Source organism: Thunnus thynnus, chromosome 21 (genome assembly GCF_963924715.1).
Source record: "Thunnus thynnus chromosome 21, fThuThy2.1, whole genome shotgun sequence".
NCBI lineage: Eukaryota > Metazoa > Chordata > Actinopteri > Scombriformes > Scombridae > Thunnus > Thunnus thynnus.
The window spans coordinates 8,066,002-8,088,865 of record NC_089537.1 but is presented as its reverse complement, the minus strand read 5'-3'; the positions used below and the strand labels follow the sequence as shown (position 1 = coordinate 8,088,865).

General features: G+C 38.9%; 1 long non-coding RNA gene across 2 annotated transcripts; it reads right to left on the bottom strand.

The window, feature by feature from the left end:
• Window positions 1-5,776: 5,776 nt before the first annotated feature.
• LOC137173134 (uncharacterized) lies at window positions 5,777-7,547 on the bottom strand. 2 transcript variants are annotated; one of them, XR_010925106.1, is made up of 2 exons: window positions 7,316-7,547; window positions 5,777-6,995 (listed from the first exon to the last, which is right to left on the bottom strand). It is a non-coding gene; the product is annotated as an uncharacterized lncRNA (long non-coding RNA). The 2 variants fall into 2 exon arrangements; XR_010925107.1 differs by having other exon boundaries at window positions 7,396-7,547.
• Window positions 7,548-22,864: the final 15,317 nt, after the last annotated feature.

Genomic DNA, 22,864 nt, shown 5'->3' with positions numbered 1-22,864 from the left:
ACCTTGGTGCCTTATCCTCGTCTTCTCGGTCTAGTCTGCGTATTTGTGTCATTTTGATGAATCCATTTTTCCATCCAGTTTTGGTGCTTATATTAGGACGCTGACTCAATCATGTTTCTTTTACTTAAGAAGCATAGCCAAACAAAAAGTTGTGTTGTGTCAAAAGCTGAAATGGAGATGCCAATAAATGCTTTTATCTCATTAAGTCTAGACTACTGTAATTCTCTTTTTAAATGCCTTAATAAATCTTCCTTGGACCTTTTACAAACCGTCCAAAATGCTGCTGCTTGGCTTTTAACGCAATCCAACAGGTGGTCACACATTACACCTATTTTAACCTCTCTGCACTGGCTTCCTGTTAATTTTAGAATTAATTTTAAAATCTTGGTGCTCACTTATAGAGCCCTTCATGGCTAGGCTCCACATTATATAGTGGACCTTCTACACCCCCACACCATAAGCCAAGCTCTTGGGTCCTCTAATCAGGGTCTTCTAAGTGTCCCTTGGGCACATTTCAAGACTCAGAGAGATTGTGCATTCCAGTCAGAAGCACCTAAACTTTGGAATAGTTCCTCAATAAGTATGAGGTCTCTGGATTCTGTGGACTCTTAAAAAGCAGTTAAAAACCCATCTGTTCAGAGAGGCATTTAGGTAGCATGTGGTATTTTATGTTTTAACTTGTGTTTTATGCCTGTTTTTCCCCTGTGTGTTTTATCTGTTGTTTATCTCTGTTTTACTTATTTTGACTGTGAAGCACGTTGTGACTGGTGTCTGTGAAAGGTGCTATGTAAACAAATTTTTTACTTACCCTCTCCTGGTAATATCAAGAATGACAGTGTGGCTGACAGAAATACACCCCATTATGTAAATTGAAATATGCTACAATCACATTAAAATTCTACACAATTGTAACCTAAATCTACAGTTGTTTGCATCACAGTCATTGGAAGCATGGTCATAAATAAACCAATTCTTACTATTTAACCATTATGTAAGGGATAATTCATCATGAACAAGTGGCTAAGAACCCTGCAAGCAGTGTTTTTCAGGATTTGAGTTTGTTAGTTTAAATGGACTTACCATTAATATGTTCGCATGTTAATTTAGCCGTACTGTTATCTAAAATGATGCACACCCTTCCAACTAATCAGAATCAAGTATTCTCCATGGCCATGATATAAAGGCCAAATCATCTCCTATTATGACACATAATTAATTTGCTGCATTGTGACGACGGTATAAACATGTCATTTACAACCCTGTGCCCCCTTCCTGTAAAGCCACTGAATGTAAATTCTGTGATACAATATTACTGCGTCTGGTAGCATAAAATCTTCCAACACACAGAGCTTCTCTATTTCTCTGCAGGAGTTTTCTCTTTACCTGGAGCAAAGCTCATTTCACTGGAAAATTGGCTCTACCACTCAGCCCCCCACTCCCCCATTCTCTCTGCTTGCCTCTCTAAATTCAGCCGTTATTGTAGTGCCTTAAGCACTAATCCAATTAGCTATAGGAAGCAAATGGTGCTATCTCTCATTTTAGCTTGTCACCTGTGCAGGGGGCAAGGGGAGGGGAAGCAATGAGTTTTATGGGGATTGTGACTTGAGGGAATAGATGATACCTAGCATGCAAATTTTTCAAGCCTGCAGATGAGGAGTTTTGACATTACAGTATACAATCAACAGAAAATGACTTGGTAGTTGTATTAGAGAGGGAACTGTAGTAAAAAAAGGGAGATCACAAACATTTCTTTTTCCACCAATACCTGCAAATACATTTGCTCATAGCTGGAATATTCTGCTTGCCCTTGAACACTTCAGTGCTTGGTGATTAAACCTCAACATTTCACTCCACCGACTTGTTTGACCCTTGTCTGTGGCCTAAGGTGGACAGGTCAGATTTCTGGGCCCGTGCCGATCTATTAGACACTGTAAACATATCCTCAGCTACAAAGCACTTGCCCCAGGTTGCCCTTGGCAGTCAGGCATCCATGCTGCAGCCATATTTCTCACAGTGCTTCACTTAATGCCAGATGGTGTCGGTGCACACAATGCTCGAAAACAGTGTGGGAGGTGAATCCAAAATGTACCTGCAGCGATGATTTTAAAATGAGTAAACGGATGGGCTGACTAGCACTTTACAGTTTGAAAGCATCATGAAAAACAACTATTTTAGGTCATTAATGTGTCAGTATGTGTTTGGGTTTATTACAGCATTAATCAGCTTCTCCAGAGAGTGGTGAACACTTCAGTTGTAGGAATACAGTAGTAAACTTTGCAAAGTTTTGGGTAATTTGACTTGAGTGAAATACATTTCAGATGTCATTATCTAGGCTGCATAATCTTTTCACTTTGAGCAAGAAGTGTAGGCCAGGGCAAGCTGGATTTTCTTAAAATCTCAATCATTAAAAATCACCTTAGAATTTGCAAAGATAGTGCCTTAAGCTTTATGACATGCTGACTATACTTAGTCTTGGTTACCAACCAGACCATAAGAATTAAAAGGTGCCCTGTGGAGTTTTCTTGTGAATAAGAGTTATGTTTACATTCAGTATTTCTCACCAAAACTGAGAGCATTTCCTTCCTCATAAAACATTTGCAGAAAGTAATTTTTTATATTTTAAGTCATGCATTGTTTATATTCATGTTGCGTGCTAGCAGTCTTCTTCTTCACGAACTGTTTTGGCACATTTCTACGTTTCTTACAACATTACCGCCACCAACTCTGGCACTCAGTATAGCGTGAAACCGATGGCAGGGCGTCAACTGCATTGCAGCAGCCTTATGCACGATACAATAAAAACTCAGCGCTGCAATCGATCAAAAAGAAAGCACCTTTAATTCAAAGGGATGTTTTTGTGCCATCTATTCCTTTCTTACAACTGACTAAAAAAAAACCCTAAAAAACATGCTACATCTCTTTGTGCAGTACCTCATACTCTGGCAGAGCAGGATTCTGTGGAATTGGATTGAAAAATAAATGGCATCCTGAATATTGGACTCCCAATTGCGTATACAGATTGCTCAGCATTTGTCCCTATTTTATATGTCAAAGATTTAATAGAATTCAAAAATTGAATTCTTGGTGAAAGCACTACATAAATTTCCTTCACCTCCACAAGCAGATCCACAGATTGCAGTGATTGAATTGAAGTGAACTGATTTTTAGCCCGAAATGTTGCAGTTATAAATGTGGGTATGACTGGGCCTTTGACGCGGACGTGTGCTCAAACTCAATTTTTAATGTCTGCAGATGCATAATTACTGCCAAAATTGCCATGTGAACAAAAGTATAGCCCTGCCTTTGACACTCATTTTAACATCAGCAGACAATGCAAACTGGGCTTTGCATTGTCTGCAAACAAAACAAATATCATATGAAAACCAAATGGAAATGCCAGTTTGCAGTCGGGTTATAAGAGCAGATTGGTTTGTTTTTTGTAGAAGAGAGAGGTCATCAGTCCACTGTTCACTGCCCTCTGACCATGACTGCCCTGTCTGCTTTGTATACATACCTTTAACCTTTTTGTCCAACTTGCAAAAATACCCCCAAAATCTTAGCTCTGCGTGGTCTGCAAGGATAGTGGGGACAAAATGCATGTATTTTCATGTTAAACCTAATACAGGTTGCCTGATACACATTCCCTCTCTCTCCTAGTGAGACATTTAAAACTTTGCCCTGTTCTGACTGTCGCCAAAAAATCCCCATATAGCACTGGCAGACCTTGCCTGTAGTGCTGCCTGCCTCTTTGACACCCCAGTGCCCTGTCATGATGACAGGTCTGCCTTTTGCCCTCTCTGAGCTTTTGTAACAGTATATAGCTTGTGGTGGATTGGAACATGATGAAATGGACGCACAGGGAGCAAAGACCTGCTGGTGGTTCAGCCTCTGTTTTAACACTGGTACATGACTGTAGAGTATGACTGCACTGGAGAGGTCAAGTGAGGTTACCTCTCGAATTTCTGATAGCATTTTTTCCAAATACGTATTCATAATACTCCAATGAGCACTATATAATTCCTAGAAGTGTATCTGTATATGATGAAAGCTTATCTTTAATTTAATCAATTCTAAAAGGAGGTTTGGTTGTCCTTCTACATCGTGACAGATAGAAGGAATATTCAAATGTACTGTCAAACGAAAAAAACCCACCTGTTTGGTAATGTAAAACAACAAAGCTAGACATAGGCTTGTGCCCTTCCGCAGACTGAGCATTAATAGGAACAGCAGAATAAACACTGAAGACAAAAAGACAAATTGTCATAAATGAGTTATCAAAAGCTGTCAGCTATCAAACGTCTTTCAGGGGCTGCTTTCACAGAAGGTAGCAGATGTTAATGCTGACTTCCTTCATCAGTAAGGATGCAGTTTGTTTGCAAATCACAAATTCAACTTTAGAGTGATGACAGACATCAAAAAAACGAATGGTTTGATTTCAAAGAAAGCCTTTCAGTGCTTCAGTTTCTATTCTGTGACATTTTATCTGTTGTGTTAAGGAGAGCAGATGTATGTAGGACAATCTCGATGCTACTGGTGTCTTTGGAGAGAAAGGAGATGAAACAGAGCAGACTAATTGAGACAAAAGTCCATCCCCTGCCTGTGTGAGCTGCCATTCTTTCTAAAGACACTTACTGTAAGTAATTACAGTGTTCGAGAGCACCAGTCTCTCAAGCCAATGTGCAATCATAGGTTGGAACCTGACATTAAAGAGAATCTTGCCATATTTGGTTCACATAAGCATCCTTGTAAATATAACTGCTGAGATCATTGTGTTCCTGCTGCCTCCCTGCAATCACTCATTTGTACCCCTGCTGTTTTCACATCACACAATTAATACAAACACAACAAATTCTGCCAAAAATTAAATATTTTTTTTTATAAAAGATAGATACAGAATATCTGACATTCATACTCATCATGAAGGATACCGTATATACAAAGACAGGGCTCTCAATATTTGATAGCTGTCTCAATGTATGAATCTTGCACCAGGAGGTATACAGTCTACGACAGCAGGGTACTAAATTATTTAGAACGAGCTGAATGGTAGTATGACTCTGTTTAACAGATGGCTAAATCAGGCTGGTATAATGTTCCCCTGTCATGTAAAGTAATTATTGCAACATTGTCATTTTCTTTAGTCTTTTGGTGCCTTAAATCCAATTTCAGTCACTTTTTTCCCCTTGTTTCTAAGGAAACATACAGGATTAGCTGTTTATTTAGCAGCCACACATCAAATACTCAGAGCTGGGATCAACGCAGCAGTCTTACAGGACTAACTGTGAAAAAATGTTTATGAGGTTTTGTATGCAGCGAGGCACAGCTCAGTGGGGGGATATGGATCCCTTGAGCTCCCTAAACAGTCACTGGTGCTTTGTAGAGCATATTATTCTGGGATTTTCACTGATGCATGCTCTTTGTAAGGCGAGTTCATTTACAGTGCAGTCTGTTAAATACAAATCTATGACATCTTCGACATGTATTTCCATGAGTTATGAGCAGCAGATCTTTTGTCACATAAATCATTTAAGGTTTGTTGATGTTTCTTAAGTGGTGTATTGTGAGGTTACATTGCTGCTTCTTGTAAGGACAGGCATTGGTTACTTAATTGGATTAACTGACTAATTAAAAATCGATGTTTAACTGATTTCCAGGACTGGATGCTCCTCATTCATTTTTACTTGGCTAAACTAAAATGTCAAACATTACCAGGTTATTTCAAATTATGATTTTTCCAATTACATGAATGTGTTTTGGCAAATTAAACATGAACCACTGGGTTTATAGACAGATTTTAACAAAAAAAGTGCAGTATTGGACAGTAACATACAGTAGTTGCAATGAGAATGCAAGTGGACCTGAAATGGAGCCTTGAGGTACACCATATTTAAATAAGGGAAAAGGAAACATGTTCCCCAGTGGAATAATACAATTTTCCATTTTGCAGGTAAGATTAGGACCATTTCAGGTTAGCTGTAGACATTACCAATTCTTTGCTTGAGTGTAACGTTCAATTTAATGGTCAGTGGACTGAACAGGGACCTCAAAAAGGTTTTGAAAAACAACTGCCAAAAACAATGTGCAGGGACCTGAAAATGTCATAATCAGAACAATGTCAACCCTCAACCAAGTTGAAAGAGTCAAAAATAAAAAAATAAAAACTTTTCAAAGATGAAACTATGAAGAATAACACTCTGAATGAACTCTGTACCATCCCACAGAAACAGCTGGGTGATTGTGAATGCAGATTAGGTTGTTGACAGATTCCTACAAGTTGTTTGTGCATACCACTGGGAAAATAATTTCAAATAAATTAATTGCCTCAATGAGCAGCTGAACTTCTACATCAAAAGTAACACTGACAAGTGGGAATTCACAATGACTGTTTAAAATTTTGTGAGATAAGGACAAGAGATTCAATATTTCTTTCTATTAGAACTACGATGGGTTTGTTTTTCTACCCAAAAATGGAAAAAAATGTCTGCATGCCAGATTTTTGTCACCAAGCTTGCCAGACTCATCTTTCAGCATGTCTGAGCTGACCAGTTTGTAGTTTATGTAGGGTTGAATTACATCAGTGTTCTTGGCAGTGGACCCCTCTGACAGCATGCAGGAGTGCTGGTAATGTTGGGGATCATTGCTCCAAGATACTAAAAGGCTTTTGCCCAACTAAGTACTGAACTACTGATCACCATGAATCTGTGATGGGCAATGGCAAGAAGATAAAAAATGTGAATTCCAGTCGTGCTAGTAGGAGGCCTTTTGGATCTGGATGCTGTAAAGTTTGACCTTCACCCCCTCGCAGGAGCACTGTGTGGACTGCTGGAACGAGCTGCTGCAGATTCAGCAGCCGAGCACCTGCAAAAACAGTTTGTGGCTGAGGCAAGGTTGGAGCTCCAGCAGGGACACCAGTGAGGGCAGAGGGATCGTCAGTAGCTGGCGGGCACTCCATGGCTCCAAACACTGCAGACTCAGGGGCTTCAAATACCCGGTTCCTGGAAATTATAGCAACAAGTCGTCATTCGAGTTTAGGCTGGCTGCATCATTCTTTAAAAATCACGTCTCAAAATCTATTTGTGGAAAAATTTCTAGTGACTAGGATCCAGCTGGTTCTAACCACACAGACACACACAGAAGCACACAAATGGTCAAGATGCCTTACTGAAGGCTTTATGAAAACTCAATTACCAGATAAAACTAGCAAAAATGCCCATTCCATTCTACATACTAATGTACAGTTTATATTAAGCGTAGTGTTTTGCAATAAAATTCAAGAAACTAATTAGTTTACTACAAACAGGAATTTACAACATACATTTCTGGAATTCAAACTGTGACTGTGGAAAGCTACTACCAATTTAACTTAAAATTACATCCATTATCTTCCTTTGCTACCTCAATGCCATCTACAATTTGGTTTAATGTTTTTCCAGCTGTGAGCAAACTGCATTAGTTTTAGGATTTGTACGTTGTGTGGAATCGGGAAACATATTTGTGAGCATACGCAAGCAAACCACTGAATTTGACTAGAGGCTCTGCAGCAAGGTTGTGCCCTCTGGAAAGCAAACAGTGAAGGAGAGCAGAGAGATGTTTAAATAGGCCAAACAGCAGGTGCACCAAATCATCAATAATGAGCCTCAATTACCAGAACTACCACTCCTGCTAGGAGGGCAGGACTCAGAGCCTCTACCCCTGCCACTACCTACCACATTTTCATCCTTTCACAAGCATGTTTAATCAGTTTTTCCCCCTTTTTAAAAATCATATATGAAGCATATAACTTACATTTATAAAGGTAGTATATAAATAAGGTTTATTACTTCAGGTTTATTACCCTATATACTATTTACTGTATTCTACATAGTATAATCACAAAGAGGGTGAGCAGTACCACACTGTACCATACACTCACACACACACACGCATCCACCCACACACACATACACACACAAAGGGTTTTAGTTGGTACATTTTCAGGCTGCAAGCTTTTAAATCTTCTAAATTAGAGCCGGTCCATCCCTGCTGTTATGACTAAGAAAATAAAATGCCCACAAGCTCTAGTCATGGCACATTGTATCAGTGTCTAGTGCTGGATGATCATTTCGCTTAACATGAGTAATTATCACGTTCAACATGACTAATTTAATTGAACATAAATTAGTGTGGCTCTCCTCAGGCATCAAATTCCAACAGTGTTCACTTACATTTATAGCTAAACTGAAGACCCAAATGTTTTCAGAAATATGAAATATTACACAGAAAAATAGAGCCTTTGACTTTGTTTTGAAGATTTAGTGACTTTTCAAACCCTTGCGCATGTTTTCAAAGCAACAAGTAAAGAGTAATTACATTGTTTGGAAAAGACAGCCCAGTCTCCTGAGGAATAATGTGGACAAATCCATATGTCACAATTTACATCCAGTGCTATAGCAGGAAGTATTTTATTCTTTATGAAGTGAAGGAGAAAGTATGAGGTGTGGAGGTCAGGGGTTTATAGACCTTTTTCACAGCAGACATTTTGACATGTCAAAGCAGGAAAAGAACAAGTGTATTTAATGACATTAATGATGGCTGAATCCCATTTATCATGACACTGGTATGGATTACTTGGATACATGAATGGAACTGATACATCATTAATGTTGTCAGTTTCATCTGTGGTTTTTCCTGCTGTGACAAGTCAAAATGTCCGCTGTGAAAAAGGTCCATTGCACCAGACTTTGAGGCAGGAGACTACTGTAGAGTTTTCATCCTGTCACACACTTGCAATTTGCCATTTTATTACCTATAACCACAGTCTTTCACTAACCCTAACCAAGTGTTTTGTTGCCTCAACTTAAGCTTAACCATATTATATATTTGCCATTACTATGATGGGTTTTTTTTTTTTACCGTAACCATACTGTGTTTGCCATGCACACATAGGCTGAGTTCACATTATGGAGAAGCATCTATTCAAGCCAAAATGGAGGGAACTTATTGTAACTGAATGCTAGCAAAGCCATGACATCCATGTTTATGATTTGACTGTCACACAAATGGCATTATTGTTGTTATTCTTGCGCTCATGCGCTTCACATTTCAGTTAAATCTGTGCATGTGTGGCACTTTAGGACTTCATTGGTGTTCACACTGGAGTCGGATACATGTCACTCAATTATAAACATGAATCTCACCCATCAACACACACACACACAAAAAACCCAGATCTGACTCAAAAATCTGAATTCAGCATTAAGGCCTGTAATGTGAATGTAGCCATATTGTAGAAAGCAAAGAAAGCAAAGGTTTTGCAAAGTTTTCCAATATTGACTTTCTTGTCCAGCTTTTTCTACCATAAAACAAAATACTAATGTCATATGAAAAGAATTTGTCCTGACTGTGGTCACCATTTCTTTCACCTTTTGAAACAACACCCAACCAGCAAATAATGAAATACTAGTTAAGGGCGTCCCGGTGGCCAAATGGTTAAGGCACATACTGTGCCACATAACCGCAATGTCCACGGTCCAACTTCCAGCCGCATGACCCTTGTTGCATATCATACATGTAGCAACAAGACAACTTATATATAATTTATAAACAGTACACGGCTATTTAATAAATGGTTTATAACAGATATATGTGTGTTTGCCAGCAATTATAAATTAACTCCTACCTCCTATGAAGACATATTTTATATTATAAAACTGTTTTACTATATTGTCAATCATTATCTGTTCATACTGTATATCAGCCTCCACTTAAAGTATGGATTCCCACAAAATGAGTTGTAGTTGTTGCAATACACTGACACATATCTGCTTACAGTGACATTAACATGTGTTATAAATCATTCAATATTGTTTATAAATGTTAGCCATTAATGATTGCTGTATTCCATTTAGGTGAGCTGGTTGCAGGGCTGAGCCATTGTTTATGTTATTAGTGACACCTGTGCTTTTCCTGTCATGACGGATGAGAATATCTGCTGTGAAAAAGGTACATTTGTGACTATGGAACCAGAAAGGCTTGGATTTTAAACAAAAAAAACAACCTTTCAAAAGACTTTCAAAAAATACAAGTAAAATACTACTGACACACACACAATAGACCTTTTCATGTATCTTTGATATTGCTACATACTGGATTTAGCAGTAGTGGGATCAAGATGAAGTCAGTTGAAACTGACTAGCATTTTCACAATACAACGCAACTAACAACAATTCATCCTATTGCTTTATCATGACATATCTGTTTTCACAATGATTATTCACCTATGAAAATATATACACAGAGAGGTTGAAAGAGGTGAAATGAACGTCGGCCGCAATGTTATATCAGCTATCTTAGTCCAAATGTCAGCCAGGCTTTTTTCTGATAAAGAAACAGAGTTATCAAACTGCTTCCTATTGCTGCTGCCATGGTGACAGGAGGGTATAGAAGAGGCAAATCAGAGGCAAGTGATAACACTCAGAAATAGATGTTACCACTGCAGCCAGGCTTTGTGCTGTTGTGTTGTGAAAATGTCCATACCCACAACGAGTGTGCCTTTTGAATTGTTTCTGTATTTGTTAGAAAAAATAGGTTGGAGAAAAGACTGAAATCTGAGATGTCATTTGTAATTTGTGAGAACCCATTAGCCTTTTTGAAGCAGGTGTATTTACTCACCTTTCATGTTCAAAGGCCTTACAGTCATCTCGAAACTCTTTAAAAGCAACCTGGTATTTTGTGTCCACCAAATTGCATTTTTCAGTTTATCCAATGGGATTTGAGAGGATTTCGGAAGCTTATTTGTTTTTTTTTCTAAGTTTATTTGCCACATGTAATCATATACGGTGAAATATAATCCTGTCAGTTCCTGCAATTTGTGCATTAAAAAGAGTTTAAATAGAACAGCAATAGTAATAAATATATGTGTTATGCATAGGGTAAAAGCCCTCAGTGCCTTTCAGCGCTGGCCTGGTGTAAATATCCTCTGGGCAGGGTAGAGCAGCCGATTGAACCGCTCCTTGCAGGGCCTTGCAGTCTTCTTCCAACCAGGCAGTGATGTTCCCTGTCAGAACACTCTCGATGGTGCGGGAGTAGAAATTCCTCAGTATTTGAGGGAATACCCTTGAATTTCCTCAAGCATCTGAAGTGAAACAGTCTCTGCCTTGCTTTTCTCACTACTGAGTCATTACGCAGCGCCCAGGTCAGGCCATCGGTGAATTTGTAACTTCAATAAAGTGCAATGATGCAATATTAGCAAATTCTCCCGAGCAACCACACTAACTGATGCAAATATTACATTATACAGAATATAGGTTTACATTTTGAACATGTTCATAAGAACTGATGTCAGAAAGCTAAAAAAAAATCAAAGCTCTCAGGTATTCCAGCTTGAAAACCATTACCTCCAGCTGTCAATCTTAGTGTGTCCTTCACTGTTTTCTCATAATTTGCATAAATATGAAACTCACTTTTATGAATTCTTACATCAAAGTTTTTGATTTAACATCAAAGTCTTTAAAAAATGTTGGATGGAGATTGCATCAAGATAAATGCTAAAACAATGACAGTTTAATTAACTTTACCACCCACAAGACACCAAGGCCAGTTAAACACTGATGATACAATCACACATAGGTTTGCTGTGGTGGGTGAACTGTTATTTCAAATAATCAGTCAAAAATACCTGACACTCTCTAATCACCACACTGTTTCCAGCTGAATATTTTGTGTTGTTAAGAGCAGCCAAACAACAAAGGCAACATGTATGCTCTCTCCTCTCACTCACACTCCTTCCTACACAGTTATTGCTATTGTTGCACCCATAATCATACTTGTCAGTGCCAAAAAAAAGGTGAATTTCCAAAATTTACAGTGGCCCTCTGTACGGTTTTGACAGAAACGAACTGTACAAAGTGTCCCCATTCTTTTGTCCTCATTCAGGACAGTTGTATTTGCTTGAAACTACAACTTTAGTAGAGAAAATAATGCAGTAAAGAGGTTAACATTGGAAGGAGAGCGCGGAATTTAATGTAAAACACAGAGCAAAAGGCTTTAGTAAAATGTGCAAGTATAGCCTGAGGAAAAAATCATATTCTTTAATGTTTGTTGAAAGAATGTGTTGTGTGTGTGTGTGTGTGTGTCCCAGCTGGATAAAGCACAAACAATGTTAATGATTTGAATCTAGCCTGGGAGCATTGTCACATGTCGTCTGCATCTGTTTCCCCCCCCCCCTCCCAATGTTTGCTTCTAAAGAGTTGACTCACCCAAAATACAAAAAAACATATTTTGTCACCTACTCATTGTGGTGTCTAACCACGCAGATAGCTCTGATTTAATTGGTCAAGGTTTTGAAATATAATATCTGCTTTCACCCCAATACAGTTTTCATTTTAAATTTTCTGCTCACAGTATTGAAAATTTTAATTTAAAAAGTTGTTTTTCCACAGACCTCACTTTTCACTGTGTCACAGTCACGCGCTTTGCAGACCCAACCTCTCCACTTGAACATAGAACACATGATTATAATGTTATTCAAATCGTAGCAAAAGTGCTGCTGTTGGTTGAAAGCACATGTGAACTTTAGTCTTTGCATGCTGTAGTGTGCTAATGCTAGAGATAAATCCTGTCCAAACCCTTTTGAAAGGGACGAATCATGCACATTTCCAGGTCCATATTTATATTCTGGGGCTCTACTGGAATATCTTATTTATCTTATAATGGTCCTTTATGCAGCTCCTCAGTTTAGCCTCCGTCTCAAACAGGTTGTTTTAGCTCCTGTCTCTTTAAGGTTCCCCTCCCTATGAGCCCACTCTGTTCTGATTGGTTAACTTGTAGAGGCTACGTAAACAAATAGTAGTAGTAGGATTTCAGTACTTTTTCTCGTTTTTTCCCTTGAAATATAATCTTTGCAATCCATACTTGTTCGAGCCCGAATCCGATCCAAAATATGAGAGTGGACGACGCGAACAGCCCAAGAAACAACCTTAGCAACAAAGACTAAGGAAATGGATCGCCGTTTGTGGGCGTACGTGAACAATCTGACGCCGGATTGACGAGGAAGTAGAGGGAACTTTGCATCTTGGACTTGAAGGCGGCATTTTACATACGTTCACCTCAATTTTTTTGAATTTTGACCATGTTTAACATAGACATCTTACATTAAAACAGTATAAAAATGACATAAAATCACAAAAACCATAATATGTCCCTTTTAACACAATCACCAGGAAAGCTAGGTTGGTTCTAGTGTAAGCTATTGTATGGCACTGTAAGGCACATTAGGAAGGAAAAACTAAACAAAAATAGATAGGGGGATTATGAAGGACATCCCTGAGGAAAAGTCTATTACTGGTAATATGCTAGATCCTGCCTCACTGAGACAGTGAGTATTGAAATGATAGAGTGTGTGGGAAGTTGAGCTGTAAAACCTGCAAGTGATCTGAAGTGAATAATGTGTTTGAAGATTACATGAATCAGAGAAGAAATTAAGTGAAACTGAATCATGAAACTAAAATATTGTCATGTTCGTGTCATATCTGTCTATAAAAAGATGAAGGATACTTCTGATACTTCTTCTCATTGATGCCATTGAACTAGGTAGTGATGCACCTGGGGACAGGGTTGCTGCAGGGCCCTCAGCACTCTTACTTTCTATTGAGATGGTTGTTGTTTTCCTGATGAGGACAGTCTTGTTGTGTGTTGTGTGTGTTTGAAAAGAGATGTTGACGTTGATTCTTTTAAACGTCATTTTTCAATACTGTGATCACCAGTAATTTCCAAGACAGATATCTCAAAACCAGAGCACAAAAATCTATAAACGTAAAAGATTTTTCTGCTTCTTTCTTCTTCTAGAAATGATTATCGCTTGCATGTGCTCTCACTCGTATACAGTTTTATTTGCTCTCTGTATTTACACAAATTAATTTATAAAGCACAAGAATTAGAAGTTGATTGGTGTCTCATTTAAAGCACCAGCTTAAAGCTTATTTATTCTGCTTCACGTATACTGCGTAATGATGGAGAAAAGAAGCAGACCGTGATGAAATCTATCAGCTCACTCTGCTCTTCCATCGCTAAACTCTCAGTCGTTACTGCATATTTATTTTTCCCTCCCAGCCGTTATACCCACACAACACGAGAGAGGCCTAAACATGCTTTCAGCATTCTCGTATGTCTATATACAGTTGACACCTTCAGTCAGCTGTAATGTATTTAGACACAGGCAACAATGAAAGATTTAAAAGCTATGCTCTATCCCTGAAAAAGTAGTTTAATTCAATGACGGTGTGATTACAGAATGCTTTATTTGTGTCATGTATTGATGCACTGCTATACAGTCCATTGATCTGATACATTGAGTTCACATTAACAAACAAAGCAAGTACATTAAACACACCACTCCAGCAACCCTGGTCCAGAGGTTTTAATGCTTTTTCTGTCATGATTACCAAACCACCCCCCCTTCCCGACAAACTAGGCCTTTGTCTACACAGCATTTTCTCTCACGAATGGCAATTAAATATCTTCAAAGGCTCTTTTCATGCTAAATAATAACATGACCTCGAAGAACTTCACATTTAAAAACGAGGAGAGGTTTGTCAGGTTGCAAATGTGGCTGTGGAAAACGGCAAAGGTCACCTGCTCTTCCGGTCCGTGCGCCCTTCTGATTTGTTCCGCCGTGTTAACAGGCTGCGTTTGCCCCTTCAGAGATCAAAGGTGTGCGACTCCTGTCTCTGTGAGGACATTGTAAGAACGCGGCATCCAGCAGACTAATCCAATTAAATGTGTTTGTTCAGGTTGTGATGTGCTCGAGCCAAAAACAGCGATGAAGGTTGCTGCCGCTGTCGCTCTGCAGCAGCAACAGGGGGAGTGGGAGCCTGATTAGACTGATGTGTCTGCGGTCCACGGCGCGGCGAGCCAAAATTGAGCGTATGAGCATATTTACAGTGAGCGCACAAGGCAACCAGCAGCTAAATTATTCAGCATGCGGAAGAGATGTAATGACTGTCTCCTGTTATTAATGACCCACGCCAGAGCTTATTTATGAAAGGATACTTGAGTGTAGTAGGCAGAAGATGAAGGAGCATGAGATTGAAGATATTCGCCTTTATCGTGATTCAGGCTTAATTAAAAGTTTTGTGAAGTCCAAACAAATAGATTGTCTCTTTACACTTCCTCCCATGTACATAAAAGCTATTTTGATTTCAAATTTAAATGTTAGATTGCCTAATTTCAATAATTTATGAAACACATTACTTTCCTTGGTGTTTTCTTTTGCCGTAAGCAAACTTTTGATCAGTCAATATCAAATGTCAGCTTCTCTGCATCTTCTACATTAGCTTTCGTGCCCGTTGCAGCTAACTTTTGGAGGGGGAAAAAGCAACAACTTGCATTTATATAAAACACCTCCCTTTTAGTAACGAGGGCTATAAGGAGTCTAACATGCTATACACAAAAGTGATTCCCAGACGCTCTCAATAAATTAAGATGCAACCTTGAAACTGTGATGTCCTTGTGCTAAATGTTAAAAAGTAGCATGTTCGAAACTGCATTAATGAATAGAGAGGTGTGATGCAAGCAAGGTTTTCCTCAAGGCCCGAATCCCTGCATGACTCTGATATATTATTTAATCTAAAAAGAGGAATTGTCTAGTTGCATTTCAACAACTTAGAAACCACATTAGTGGGTGCTCAGTGCCTGTTGGTGATTTTTTTTTTCTCTCCTTTTAATTTAAGATGAAAGCACTCTAATGAACTTGAAATCATGGTTCTCACAGGACTTGTATAGAGCTGGTTGGGATTCACTTCGACGCTATTAGCTGGTCACTAAACATCTCGGTGGAAATGTTAATTATAGACTTGCATGGCTTTAGATAGTGCCGCAACAAATCTGCACACCCAAACACAAGCTGCCCTGGAGAAATTATCTGCTGATGCAGGAGATATGGTACTGTAAGCTCTGGGCAGTGAATAAGGCTGATTTATCAATACTTATTGAGCTGTGGCCTGAACTGGATACATTGCTTGGTCTCTGAAGGGTAGGCCAGTAATCAGTCTGCTTGTTAAACATGAGAGGAGATGCAAAGTGGAGTATCCATTTATATACCAGCTTAATATGACTGATGGTTTATGTATTATACATAAAACCTTGCATGTTCTCCTCATGGATGGAACTACGGTGCTCTGATCTGTATGTTTTCAAATGTTTCATGGTTATCATGGGTTTACTGCAATGTGCCTTAGTTGGTGCTGGATGATGTAAAATCTATACTTTTTCTGAACTTTTTTTTTTCTAAATTAAAAAATGTATAAGCAATATTAGAAAGCATTCTCCACCAAGGCTACAATAAAGAGCTAATGTTTTTAAAATTTACATTTTTAAAAAGGCACTAAGCTAATTTTACACATGCAGATCAGTTTATTTGATATGGAGAGCTCTAGTCAGCTTTTGAAAACATGTATAATTTTGTCTTCTTTGAATCTGGATGTTCATCTGGGTTATCTCTTGGCTTGGGCTCGGAGACAGCTATTTTCTTTTCACAGAAAGCCTGTGTTGCAATAACCTGGTTCCAGACCTCTGAATTACTGCCCACATCTCTGATTCGTTCAGCGATTCCATTGATGAATAAATTAAGTGAAACTAAATGGCGATTCAGTCTGATCGTCAGGCTAGCGTAACAAACAGGGGGTGTGGAGTTTGATGTGGTTTGCTAAAGATGCTATTCATTGCATTATGAGAAATGTAGGATCCAGCCATTTTAGAGCATTACCTGTGGAGACTATAAATTGGGATCGGCCTCTGCTGCTTCAAATTTGACCATTCTTTTAAAAATTAGTCTCTTGGAAGTTCCCCAACAAAATGGAAGTACTAAACTACTAACACCACTATAAATGTACTGGAGTACACCTTTAATCTTAATACATGTGTCCACATGTGCTTTTTTTTGGTGCTTCCAACAAATTTCATTGAAATCTGTTAAACTGTTGCTGATTTTCCCCTGGAAACTGGTTAGCAGAGGAGCTAAATGCCAAGTTTCATTTTAGGCATTAGAGAACTAATGTTCATTAGCTACAGCTGATATAATCTCCCACTGGTGAATGTCAATTTAACCTGCAACAACAATGGTCAGTGCCGGTTAAAATGAGAAGCCTGACAGCTTTATCTGAATGATTTGCAAATATCTCTGTTAATAGAAAATAATTCGGTTCGATGAGAGATTCATCAGCGTCTGAGTTTAACAAATTATTTTGCTGATGGGAAGTGGGAACACAGCTCTACAACTGATTCAAGCATGCAGGTACAATATCTAATTTAAACTAACTTTAACTCAGTGCTCACTCTGTTGGGTGAAATGTGTGTCCAGCTAAGACCTTTTTCTCTCATGATCCCACCCAACTAATCTGTTTGCCTGAACTTTCTTCACTTGTTTTTCATCTTTTCATGATTTGCTGCTCTTATTAATTATAGTAACTCTTCTTGTGATCAGTTTAGTTACTAGATGATGGTCTTTGCTGGTTTTCCCTGAAGTTTAATACAGTATATCTCATAAAGGAATAATAATTTCTTCTGATGTTTGTGGAGGTGCTGTTTGTTTCTGTAAACTGTAATATGCTGCAACCCCATATTTGGTTAAAACTCAAAAACTTAGACAGAAAATGCAGTTATTATATCTCTCAAAGCCCTTAATGTGTAGATTTTTCATTGTATAATTCAAATATTTCTGATGGCATGCATTTTTGTTTGTAGAAGAATCAGATGATCCCAGTGAGAAGTGGTGCAGTCTGTATGTTCCTGGTAGCCATTTATCTCAGTGTCCCTGTTGGGTGGAAGTGTGGCACATTTATGGCGCCCTAATGTTAAAGGTGCTGTCCTTGACTGACTAAATGACAAAGCACACTGGCTTTTCTCAATATCAGAAATCCCAAATGAAGAATTTCAGGTAAGAGGTTTGGTTTTCTGCTTAAATTTGATATATTAATTCTTCCTGTTCTCTAACACTGTCCTATACGCCATGCTGTTCTCTCAGTCATATCTAAATTGGAGCATGTACACAGCTTGATGTGTGATTACCAGCAGACACAGGAGATTGCTGCAATCAAACATTTTGAGGAGACTCGCTGCAGCTGAGCCACCAGGTAACCATTTTGGTCCATGCATCAGCCAGCCCGGTGAATAGCGAACGCTCGCTTCTGCTCCAATAATGTGTGCTGCATGTAGCTAACCTCGCCGGGGTGAAGCATCAAACCCTGCAAAGTCAATTTCTCTCCGCTTATTAAATCACCCACGGCACAATCAGCAGCAGGGTGTTGGAAAATAAACATCCTGCTGATGGCGTGTGATAGAAGGTGTTAGCGGGCTCCTGGGGAAGGGATTTTCTGACTGAGGAAACACATGTTGACTCTTCGCTGTGGCAGGGGAAAAACTCTCCAAGCGGAGCATGATTTTAAGTATTTAGGAAGGTTTTTGTTGTTTTTTTGAGCAGTCAGAGGCCACTTAATAATCATCAAAAATCTTTAATAACACAACATCTTCATTCCCTTTCCCTAACATGATTAGACCCACTGAGCACTTTTCTGACACCAGATTATTACTCTATGACTCAATTTTCATAGAAATATTTGACTGAATTAATTAATTAGTGAACATTTCTTGAAAAGAAATATCTAGGATATTAAGAAAGGTTCACATTAAACAGAATAAAAACAGAATACACACTTTTTCAATTCATGTTATCATCATTTAGTATTCCTGTAAATGTTTCTAATAAAGTTGCCTCAAGTTGTTCGAGTTCCTTTAACATTTCAAGCATAAAACAACTAATATTTTGGTGCTGGTTCCATTATGGATCCTTCCTTGGGCAGGAAACTCAATTAAGATGTGATTTTCACATCAATTTTCTCTCAGAATGCTTCCTCAAGAAAACGCCACAGGCAACTAATCTCAGCGTAATAGCAATATATCTGTTTTCATGATTAATATGCATCAAAAAAATCACATATATTTTCATTTCCAGTTACCGGAGATTACATTTTGATAGGTCAAATATCTAATTGGTTTTTTTTACAGGCAATCAAGCTGAAGGCTTCATTTCCTTTCTTGGCAATTTGTACGAGGGGAGAAATTTACATCCACACAGTAAAAACTCCCAAACATATTAAGAGGAAGAAGTGATGGATGCTGCAACTCGATGGCAGATACTTTTAACAACAAGCATGTATGTTACAGCCACTGCTTTGTTGAAGTCAAGAAAACATAACCCATGTGTTCAGATTACTCCACTGTTTAACTGCAGTACTTGTTTAACAACAGACAAATGTTAGAACTCATTTGTTTGTAGTCTTAGATCAGTGGTTCCCAACATTTTTTGTCTTATGAACCCCTTGAGCTGCTTTGCCATGCCAACAACACCCCCTCACTCATGTGTGTTGATGATTCTCCTAAATTTGTTCTATTAAACTCATATTAAACTGCACAACAACTGCTTACTAAATGAAAATATTTTAAGATATTTACATGTATTGTGAGTGAAAAAATAATATTGACTCACCCAGTAGCAGTTTCAACTCCTTTTCATCAGTCACCTGAGCTTTAATAAGACACTTGAGCATGTTTGCCTTTCATAAGCTTTAATAGTTCTGGGGGCAATGTGGCAACAGCTGTTACCAGGCTGTTCTCCACATTCAGCCTCGAGGTTTTGATGTGAGTCAAAGCTGAGAAGGTCACATATAAGTAGATCCAAAAGGCAAAAGTTCATTCAATGTACATTTTCCCAGCTCAGGATATTTCTTTTCAACATCATCATGTCAGCATGTGCCATCTTTAGCCCAGGGTCAGAGGACAAATCCATAACATTTTCTTGCAGTCTTGCAGGAAGTCTGTTGTTGCTTTCATTCACATTGAATGGGTTCCTCACCCAGTCCAGTTTTTCTGACTTCGCTTTAATATCAGGGAGGTACTGGTTGAAATCAGTTCGGACAGATGTGCTTGCACCATTTTCACACCATATCACAGGACTTCTGTTAAACATCAAGACGGGCATGAAGCAGTGGGAAACAGCCTCAAATCTCCATCTTCACATTTCATCTCCCATAATTAGACCTTCTTTATGAATGCATTCACTTTGCCCTACATGTTAAGGATATATGAGTCCTTGCCTTGAAGTGATAGGTTGAGGTCGTTCAGTTTGGTGAACACATCAAGCAAGATATGCCAGACGCGCAACCCACTCCGCGTCCTCGAACACTGCCGCAAGGGGTGGTGTGGGTGGTGAAGTGCTCTTTCAGGAAAACAGACATCAGTGTAAAGTTCAAATCGTTTCAGTATCGTTTTACCATGAGACAGCCAGCAGACGTCAGTATGAAACAGTAGCCGCTCATGCTCTGACCAGGCTGTCATGACAAAGATTTTGAAACAGCCTGTGATTCATTGCCCTGGACTGAATGAAATTAATCACCTTAACTGTGTCATCCAAAACAGAACTTGAAGGGGACCCATTATGCTCATTTCCAGCTCTATATTTTTATTCTGGGACTCCACTGGAGTAGCTTTGCATGATTCACAGTTCAAAAAACTCCTTATGTATCTTATATCGGCTCATTATGCAGCCCCTCAGTTCAGCCTCTGTCTCTAACAGGTAGTCTTAGCTCCTGTTCTCCCAGTGGTTTGGGTGGGGTGGTATGGTTTGGAGGAACCTCCTCCCTTTCTTTCATCGTTGCCTTGGAGGAAGAGCTGTGCCAGATGTCCTGTTGATTCACTGTGACAGAAATGATCTCGGGAACATCAAGAGTGTGAAGCTTGTCACGGGGATCAAGCAGGACTTACGAGATCTCTTTGCCCTCTGTGTGAAAGACAAAATCCAGTAGGGTAATGCTGGATTTGGATTTCCCACCAAAGTTTTCGCTGCAAAAAAAGAGGGCAGGATTTTTATACTTTATTTGATGTTTGACGTGCACTCTTTTTGTTTTATTTTATTTTATTTTTTTACATACAAGGATAGCCATCACACTTGTCAGTTCTGTCACAGCTCTTCCTCTTCCTCTCCCTTCCTCTTCCATCTTCTCCAGACCCTTTGCTTTAGCTCAGCCTTTCCACCTAATGGGCTTCCTCAGTTATTTTTCCCCATGATGAATTTAGTCAGGAGTTTGTAGGGTCAGCCAAAAGTTCTGCCCATTTTAGTGCAAATATTTTTCATTTAACTCCAGTATGCATGCCTCTGATTTACTGTAGCATTACACACTATTAGAAGAACACACAGTATATGTGAAAGAATTCCCGCATATATTAAAATTACAGCCCTGACTTATTACTTTATCCATTCAGTGTTTATTTCAGCAATCTTTGCACTCTTACACACCTTTGCACTACTTGTATCCGTGTTACCTACATGGGGGCCTGTCGATTGTTCACACCAGATAATATATTATTAATAGAAAACTTTCAGAGAAATTTTGAATGTGCCTGCTGCTTGGTGCATATCACAATAGGGTTGTATGCGGCCCTCACAAAGATAGACAACCTCACACATACACTAACACACAAGTCTAAAACTCAAATTGTTCCCCTGTGCATGTGTGTGTGACAGAGTACACATCCATAACTTTCCCCTATGAGTACGTTCATAGGGCACACAGGGAGAGATAACAAAATGGCTGAGCAGTTCACCAATCAAGAGGTCCATCAAAAGGGAAATCTTCCTCGGCACCCTCTGCTGCTGCTGCTGCTTCAACAGCTACACCTAGACAAGATATAGGAAAACAAGGGAAAAAGAGACCCTCACAAACTAATGCAACTGCAGCCCTCCATAATCTGAAAGATTGTCATTGTCATATGTTAATATGAATGAAAGTGACAAGAATTTTAACTTTTTTCTTTTACTGACTGATTTAGATTCTGGTTGCCTTTAAGTTGATAAAGATAATAAGTACAGATATTTGTGTTATTTTTATTTTAAAATATAGTTGGATAGTTAAAGTAAGTATGTTTACGTACATAAGTACGTTTTTTTGTGCAGTAAGGAGAGAAATAGGACTCCTTCATTACTAGTAGCATACTTTTTGAAAGTAAAATGTTTTACACTTTTCATGCATAAATTGATGCCTTCCCCAGGTATAATATGATGCTAGACTGCACCAAATTGCTCTCACCAGCACCCATAAAAGTTTTTAAATTACTAAAAAACAGGAGACTTTTATTGCAAAGAATTTACAGGAAATTAAATGTTTCCTTCGCCAAATCAGCAGAGCTTCATTAGCGGTGCTAAAAACCAGGCGACATATTTGGAACTCTTTGTTCAGCGGATCAGTTAGAAATGATGCAGGGAGGAATAGTACAAGCAGAAACAACCACAGTGATGATGCTGTTTGATGAAGAGTTGCAGACGACCAGCACACCTCCAACAGGTAAACTACTTATTTTGCTTTGCTGTGCTGGGTAATAGAAAAACACTCACAGCATGCCAGCTCAACTCGAGTCATGGCTCGGCGTGACTACCCCCAAAACAAGGGAAAAATACCATAATGTTAGCGGAGTGGAGCGGTGAACTCACGTGTTGTGTGTGGAACAGATGACCATATAAAGAAATCCCTCACAAGCCGACAAAAGAGTTCAGATGAGTCTGAACCCGGTGCTTTTTGGTACTTCTACCTACGTTTAACTCATTATTTGACACTTTGGCCACATTTAATATGAACATCTGACACTGTAACATTATATACATGACTGAAAATAAGGAAAAGCATAATAGGTCCCCTTTAACTCAGGGCTCATCCTCTTGCTGGCAAGTGCCTTCCAGTGAATAATAAACAGTGCATCCACTTTGTGTTGGGTTTTACCCTCTTAACACGCCCAAGTAACCCATGCACTCTCCCTGTAATTGGTGCCGCACCATCTGTAC